The sequence below is a fragment of the Microcaecilia unicolor genome, chromosome 1 (genome assembly GCF_901765095.1).
Source record: "Microcaecilia unicolor chromosome 1, aMicUni1.1, whole genome shotgun sequence".
Lineage (NCBI taxonomy): Eukaryota > Metazoa > Chordata > Amphibia > Gymnophiona > Siphonopidae > Microcaecilia > Microcaecilia unicolor.
In genome coordinates, this window is record NC_044031.1 from 597,246,873 (window position 1) to 597,255,677 (window position 8,805).

General features: G+C 46.8%; 1 long non-coding RNA gene across 1 annotated transcript in view; it reads right to left on the reverse strand.

Annotated features, from left to right (window-relative positions):
- Positions 1 to 6,889, reverse strand: part of LOC115460449 — a 48,198-nt gene extending 41,309 nt beyond the window's left edge. Inside the window, exon 1 of the long non-coding RNA XR_003940497.1 lies at positions 6,829 to 6,889. This is a non-coding gene — a long non-coding RNA (uncharacterized LOC115460449). The remainder of the gene's footprint in view (positions 1 to 6,828) is intronic.
- Between the last annotated feature and the right edge of the window lie 1,916 nt (positions 6,890 to 8,805).

An 8,805-nucleotide genomic window follows, 5' to 3' on the forward strand; every position in this document is an offset into this window, starting at 1 on the left:
GCAGATCTCATGTGAAGGCGGGCCATGGGAGTCACATGAACTGTGGAGGCCATGTGGCCCAGCAATCTCAACATCTGCCGAGCTGTGATCTGCTGGGACGCTCGCACCCGCGAGACGAGGGACAACAAGTTGTTGGCTCTTGTCTCTGGGAGATAGGCGCGAGCCGTCCGAGAATCCAGCAGAGCTCCTATGAATTCGAGTTTCTGCACTGGGAGAAGATGGGACTTTGGATAATTTATCACAAACCCCAGTAGCTCCAGGAGGCGAATAGTCATCTGCATGGACTGCAGGGCTCCTGCCTCGGATGTGTTCTTCACCAGCCAATCGTCGAGATATGGGAACACGTGCACCCCCAGCCTGCGAAGTGCCGCTGCTACTACAGCCAAGCACTTTGTGAACACCCTGGGCGCAGAGGCGAGCCCAAAGGGTAGCACACAGTACTGGAAGTGGCGTGTGCCCAGCTGAAATCGCAGATACTGTCTGTGAGCTGGCAGTATCGGGATGTGAGTGTAGGCATCCTTCAAGTCCAGAGAGCATAGCCAATCGTTTTGCTGAATCATGGGGAGGAGGGTGCCCAGGGAAAGCATCCTGAACTTTTCTTTTACGAGATATTTGTTCAGGGCCCTTAGGTCTAGGATGGGACGCATCCCCCCTGTCTTCTTTTCCACAAGGAAGTACCTGGAATAGAATCCCAGCCCTTCCTGCCCGGATGGCACGGGCTCGACCGCATTGGCGCTGAGAAGGGCGGAGAGTTCCTCTGCAAGTACCTGCTTGTGCTGGAAGCTGTAAGACTGAGCTCCCGGTGGACAATTTGGAGGTTTTGAGGCCAAATTGAGGGTGTATCCTTGCCGGACTATTTGCAGAACCCACTGATCGGAGGTTATGAGAGGCCACCTTTGGTGAAAAGCTATGAACCTCCCCCCGACCGGCAGGTCGCCCGGCACTGACACTGGGATGTCGGCTATGCCCTGCTGGAGCCAGTCAAAAGCTCACCCCTTGCTTTTGCTGGGGAGCCGCGGGGCCTTGCTGAGGCGCACGCTGCTGACGAGAGCGAGCGCGCTGGGGCTTAGCCTGGGCCGCAGGCTGTCGGGAAGGAGGATTGTACCTACGCTTACCAGAAGCATAGGGACCAGTCTTCCTTCCCCCGAAAAATCTTCTACCTGTAGAGGTAGATGCTGAAGGCTGCCGGCGGGAGAACTTGTCGAATGCGGTGTCCCGCTGGTGGAGACTCTACCACCTGCTCGACTTTTTCCCCAAAAATGTTGTCCGCACGGCAAGGCGAGTCCGCAATCCGCTGCTGGAGTCTATTCTCCAGGTCGGCGGCACGCAGCCATGAGAGCCTGCGCATCACCACACCTTGAGCAGCGGCCCTGGACGCAACATCAAAAGTGTCATAAACTCCTCTGGCCAGGAATTTTCTGCACGCCTTCAGCTGCCTGACCACCTCCTGAAAAGGCTTGGCTTGCTCAGGGGGAAGAGCATCAACCAAGCCCGCCAACTGCCGCACATTGTTCCGCATGTGTATGCTCGTGTAGAGCTGGTAAGACTGGATCTTGGCCACGAGCATAGAAGAATGGTAGGCCTTCCTCCCAAAGGAGTCTAAGGTTCTAGGGTCTTTGCCCGGGGGCGCCGAAGCATGCTCCCTAGAACTCTTAGCCTTCTTTAGGGCCAAATCCACAACTCCAGAGTCATGAGGCAACTGAGTGCGCATCAGCTCTGGGTCCCCATGGATCCGGTACTGGGACTCGATCTTCTTGGGAATGTGGGGATTACTTAATGGCTTGGTCCAGTTCGCAAGCAATGTCTTTTTCAGGACATGATGCAAGGGAACAGTGGACGCTTCCTTAGGTGGAGAAGGATAGTCCAGGAGCTCAAACATTTCAGCCCTGGGCTCGTCCTCCACAACCACCGGGAAGGGGATGGCCGTAGACATCTCCCGGACAAAGGAAGCGAAAGACAGACTCTCAGGAGGAGAAAGCTGCCTTTCAGGAGAGGGAGTGGGATCAGAAGGAAGACCCTCAGACTCCTCGTCAGAGAAATATCTGGGGTCTTCTTCGTCCTCCCACGAGGCCTCACCCTCGGTGTCAGACACAAGTTCACGGACCTGTGTCTGCAACCTCGCCCGGCTCGACTCCGTGGAGCCACGTCCACGATGGGGGCGTCGAGAGGTAGACTCCCTCGCCCGCATCGGCGAAGCTCCCTCCGCCGACGTAGTCGGGGAGCCTTCCTGGGAGGTGGCCGCTGTCCCGTCGGGGACCTCAACCTGGGCGATGGACCAGCCAGCGCCACGCTCGACGGTACCGGAGGCGCAAGCACCGCCGGTACCGGAGGGGTAGGGCGCAACAGCTCTCCCAGAATCTCTGGGAGAACGGCCCGGAGGCTCTCGTTCAGAGTGGCTGCAGAAAAAGGCTGAGAGGTCGATGCAGGCGTCGACGTCAGAACCTGTTCCGGGCGAGGAGGCTGTTCCGGGCTGTCCAGAGTGGAGCGCATCGACACCTCCTGAACAGAGGGTGAGCGGTCCTCTCGGTGCCGATGCCTGCTGGGTGCCGAATCCCTCGGCGACCCAGAGCTCTCGGTGCCGACACGGGGAGGAGACCGGTGTCGATGCTTCTTCGACTTCTTCCGAAGCATGTCACCGGAGCTCCCCGGCACCGACGAGGAGGACGTAGAATCCATCCGTCGCTTCCTCGGGCCGAGACCGAAGAGGGTCGATCCCGGGGGGGCTGTACCGCAGGAGCCCTCAGGGTAGAAGGAGACCCACCCGAAGGCTCACCGCCACCAGCAGGGGAATGGACAGCCCTCACCTGCACTCCTGACGATGCACCTCCGTCCGACGACATCAGCAGACGAAGTCTCGGTACCACCGACGTCGATGCAGTCGCCCGATGCCTCGGCGCCGATGCAGAGGTCCGATGCCTCGATGCAGTCGATGGAGCGGCAGCCAAGGAAGATGGTCCGGACGCTGACGCCGTCGATGCACTCGATGCCTCCGGTGCCGATGTCGACGAAGAGCCCGAGAACAAAACGTTCCACTGGGCTAATCTCGCTACCTGAGTCCGCCTTTGTAACAGGGAACACAGACTGCAGTTCTGAGGGCGGTGCTGGGCCCCTAGACACTGAAGACACGCAGAGTGCCTATCAGTGAGCGAGATTACCCGGGCGCACTGGGTGCACTTCTTGAAGCCGCTGGAAGGCTTCGATGTCATGGGCGGAAAAATCACGCCGGCGAAATCAAAGGCCGAAATGGCGAAAATTGAAGCACCAAAATTTAAAGGGAGAAAAATCTCGACCGAGGCCAAACTAGGCCTACCCCGACAACGAAAGAAAACTTACGGGGCAAAAGCTGTGAAAATTACGGGAAGGGCAGAAAACCCGAAAGGGTCTTCCGGAACACTTCCGGAGCGCTTCCCGAACTTTTTAAAAGAAAAACAAGGAAAAAACACGTCGAAAAGGACGCGCGAGGTCGACTCTCTGGGGCACGAACGGCGTAACACGACCGTACCGAGCGCGGACGAAAGAAGACTGGCCGGCTCGAGCCGGTTTCGGGCGGGAAGACGGCCGCGCATGCGCGGTGCGCATGGGCGCGCGAGGACTAGCAAAGGCCTTTGCTAGTAAACTTTCCGATGGAGGGGGCTGCCGAGGACGTCAACCCATCAGTGAGAACAAGCAGCCTGCTTGTTCTCGGAGAAGTTCAGTTATAGAACAAGTTATCCCATCTTCGAGAGGAGGGGATTACAACAGGAAACTGTTACAAAGAGAAACATTCTGGATACGTAAATTAAACACAATAGAACCTAGTGGGCTCAATACTTATGTACATTGGGGGTGTTTTATGTAAGTTTACTGTAAAGTATGTTTTACCGGATCCAGCGATTCGCTGTTTCCGGTAGCGGCAAGAGTATAAAAACGCCGTCGCCATCTTAGTGTCTTGTGATGATAATCAGAGGTGTTACGATCAAATGTAAGTCTAATTGCTGGGAGAGTTTAATAGTTAGAAGTATGTTATGTTTATATGATTTTAAGGCATATTTGTTTGTGCTTTGACAGATTTGGTGAAGGGCTCCCCCTTGACAAAGCAAGTATTGCGAAACAGGCTACCTGTCGGGGTCTGAGAGCACACCTGTTTGAAAATGAGATAAGTAACATATTGCCTCAATTTTTACATAATGCTATTAATAAAGAGTGAAGAAATTTGAGAATTGGTAGGTTAGGGGTAAAGTCAATGATTAGAACATACACACGGTGAGAGGTTCACCGCGGGAGTGAAGTGATACCAGCCGTGGTGCACTTATGAGACTTACCCAGTACAACCCGTTTCAACATATTTGTACTTTTCAATATCCTCTACTGTGCAAATTATCTTAGAAATAAGCAGTGGATTTTCTCCAAGCCCATCTTAATAATAGTTTATGGACTTTTCTTTTAGGAAGCTAGCCAAACCTTTTTTAAACCCCACTAAACTAACTGCTTTTACTACATTCTTTGGCAACAAATTCCAGAGTTTAATTACAAGTTGACTGAAGAAGTATTTTCTCCGATTCATTTTAAATTTACTACTTTGTAGCTTCATTTCATGCCCCCTAGTTCTAGTATTTTTGGAAAGAGTAAACAAACGATTCATGTCTACCCATTCCACTCCATTCATTATTTTATAGACCTCTATCATATCTCCCCTCTCCAAGCTGAAGAGACCTAGCCGCTTTAGCCTTTCCTCATACCAAAGTCATCACATCCCGTTTATCATTTTTGTTGCCCTTCTCTGTACCTTTTCCAATTCTATTGTATCTTTTTGAGATGCGGTGACCACAATTGGACACAGTATTCGAGGTGCGGTTGCACCATAGAGCATACAAACAAATTATAACGTTCTCATTTCTGATTTCCATTCCATTCCTAATAATACCTAACAATCTACTTGCTTTCTTAGCTGCCGCTGCACACTGAGCAGAGGATTTCAACATACCATCAATAATGACAGCTAGATCATTTTCCTGGGTGCATTCCTAATGTGGACTCTTGCATCACGTAGCTATAGTTCAGGTTCCTCTTTCCCACATACATCACTATGCACTTGCTCACATTAAACGTCATCTGCCATTTCGATGCCCAGTCTCCCAGTCTCATAAGGTCCTCTTGTAATTTTTCACAATCCTCTTGTGATTTAACAACTTTGAATAACTTTGTGTTATCAGCAAATGTAATTACCTCATTAGTTACTCCCATCTCTAGATCATTTATAAATATAAGCAGTGGTCCCAGCAAAGAACCCCGGGGAACCCCACTTATGTACCCTTGTCCATTTAACCTTACTCTCTGTTTTCTATCCTTTAGCAAGTTTTTAATCCACAATAGAACACTACCTCCAATCCCATGACTCTGCAATTTCCTCTGGTGTCTTTTATGAGGTACTTTGTCAAATGCCTTTTGAAAATCTAAATACACAATATCAACCGGCTCACCTTTATCCATGTTTGTTCACCCCTTCAAAGAAATGTAGTAGATTGGTAAGACAAGTTTTCCCTTCACTAAATCAATGTTGCCTTTGTCTCATTAATCCATGCTTTTAAATATGCTCTGTAATTTATAATAGTCTCTACCATTTTGCCTGGCACTGACGTCAGGCTCACTGGTCTTTAATTTCCCGGATCTCCTCTGGAACCTTTTTTAAATATCAGCGTTACATTGGCCACCCTCCAATTACTAGCAACAGTTTTGCAAGTTCATTTTTCAATTCTATCAGTACTCTGGGATGAACCGGACTAGGAGATTTGCTACTCTCCAATTTGTCAAATTGCACCATTACATCTTTCTGGTTTATAGATATTTCATTCAGTTTTTCTAACTTGTCAGCTTTGAATATCATTTCTGGCACCGGTATCGCTCCAAAATCTTCCTCAGTGAAGACCGATGCACAGAATTAATTTAATCTCTCTGCTGTGGCTTTGTCTTCCTTGAGTGCCTCTTTTACCCCTCAGTCATCTAGTGGACCAACTGATTCTTTTGCCAAATTCTTGCTTCTAATATACCTAACAAAGTTTTTACTATGCATTTTTGCCTCCAGAAACTTGTCCATACTTAAAAACCCCCCAGATATGTTAACCGCTATCACCACATCCTCTAGCAGTGAGTTCCAGATCTTAACTATTTTTTGAGTGAAAAAATATTTCCTCCTGTTTGTTTTAAAAGTATCACCATGTAATTTCATTAAGTGTTCCTTAGTCTTTGTACTTTTTGAAAGAGCGAAAAAAGGATTCACTTCTATCCGTTGTACACCACTCAGGATTTTATAGACCTCAATCATATCCCTTTCCTCCCCCAGCCATAAGTGAATGTGAGCATATGTATGCATTTTCTATTCCAACCAGAGAATGAAATTTATAAGAAAACAATTATACTTTTTGATAAAAAATATTACAAATAATGATTTCTGACTTAAACATTTCCCGTTTTTAATGAATAGTCAGGTTAAAGAATATTGGCTTCACAATATGATGCTCAACATTTTTTACTCGAGACTGTGTGTCACATATTGCCTCTGGTAGTTATTTATTGCAGCAGTAAGGAAAAGCCAATAATCCCTTAGCAACCTAATACTTTCCACTGAGAATTTCCACATAATCAAGAACATGAAGCTATGTTATGAATGTTGGATTGAACTGGGTATTCAGAGGTCTCTACTAAAGATTCCCTAATATGTTATAGAAATGAATTATACTTATATTAGCTGAAATCTGAAAGAGGACTAGTGTCTTAAATTAAAAAGCATAATTATTTATATAAAGACCTATACTCCATGAAATAACGCAGAAGACCAACTTAATTACTCACCATAAGAATCATATGGGTCCTCATCAATTCCATGACCATAATCATAATAATCAGCATCACTGGAAGAAAAAAAAAAAATAAGAGATTAGTGCTACAGTATTATGTAATTATTCCCTAGCAAGATTAAGTTTTATATAAACTGAAATAAGAAATTTATAAAGCCACGCAACAAAATATTTACATAAAGTGAAAATGAAGGTGTACATACAACAAAGATGCAAGTTCAAGCTGCAGCACTGCAACTATAGGTTTAAAATTCAAAAACACGTAACTTTACTGTGCAACAAGCATAGCTCCCAAAACATACAGCCAGTTCCTGTGACCTCAATCTCTCTCTCTCTCTCTCTCTGAAATTCTCTCTGTGCATGTCCAATAATTTATGGAATTAAGATACAACCCTTTCTCCAATTCCTCCACTGGGAAATTTTTCATCTCATCCATCACCACCACTTTAAAGAGGTACTTAAAATGTCTCTATTATACCAGTCCTATTCAGCTTTTCCTCTATGGTAGATACATTTAGATAAAGTACAAAAGCATCATCACATTGAGACAGACCAAAGGTCCATCAAGTCCAGGATCCTGTTTCCAATCCAGGTCACAAGTACCTGGCAGGATCTCAAAAGAGTTAACTAGATTTCATGCTGTTAATCCCAGGAATAGGCGGTGGATTTTCCCAAATACACCTTAACAATGGTTTATGGAGTTTTCTTTTAGGAACTTGTCCAAACCTTTTTAAAAATCTTACTGTACTAACCGCTTTTTCCACATTCTCTGACAATGAATTCTAGAGTTTAATTACATGTTGGGTGAAAAAATATTCTCTCTGATTTGTTTTAAATGTACTACTTAATAGCTTCATGACTTCTTAATTTCCTCAGGAGTCATTCATGAGGTACTTTATCAAATGTCTTCTGGAAATCTGGATATACAATCCAGATCTTTAAATCTGTCTCCATAAACTTTATGATAAAGACTGCTGACCATTTTAATGGCCACCCCCAGACAGACTCAATCTGGTTTATATCTTTTTGAAGGTGCAGTCTCCAGAAATACACACAGTATTCCAAATGATGTAGACTTACATTATCACCCATTACTGAATTTTTCCTTCTGGTCATTCCTTTCCCTGTGTACGCAAGCATCCTTTTTGGCTACAGCTACTGACTTCTCTATCTGTTTGTCCATTGTAAAGTCATCAGATTATCACCCCCAGATCCTACTCCGTGTACACAACTTCATCCCATACTGATAAAAGATCAGCACTGATTAAAAAAAAAGTTTTCAGTGGCTGCTTAGAAACATGCTATTGTTGAAGCAACATTTGGTATGCTGTGAAGGTCCTGCTGCTTTGCAGATTCAAGTATAGCAGATAAAGTGAGGGAGCTGGGTGGGGTTTTTTTTTTTCTTTCAGTTCTCTCTATCATTTGGGCAGCATTTTAAGATTTAAAATGATATAAAATTGAAACCATTTTAGACAACACCACCTTTAGTTCAGGTGTACAAACCATGCTGCTCTAGTAATTCCTTACTTAGACTAGTGGAATGGGATCCACCTGCAGCCTAAGTATCAGTGGGTGTTTCGACACAGTGGCAAAGCTGCGGGTCAGCCTCGGTGGGCACAGGCCCACCCAGCAACAGCGCCACACTGCTCTCTTCCTCCCTCTCTTCCGCGGCATCCCAGCATGTGCACTCCGGTCTCTCTGTACGGACATTGGGGAGGGACGGAGGTCAGAGCCAGGAGCGCAGATGCCGGGGTGCCACAGAGGAGAGGGAGAAGATGTGGGGTAGGTGAAAAAAACCCCTCTTATGTTCTTAAAAAATATCTCCGGGAAGATATCTGTGGTGTGTGGTTGGGGGGAGGGGGGTAGGGGGAACCTTGCATGTGGAAGGGCCCACCCAATTTACCTCTGGGCCCATTCAAAATACCGAGTCTGGCTATGCTTCTGTTTCGAGATGGACACCAGCCTCACAGCT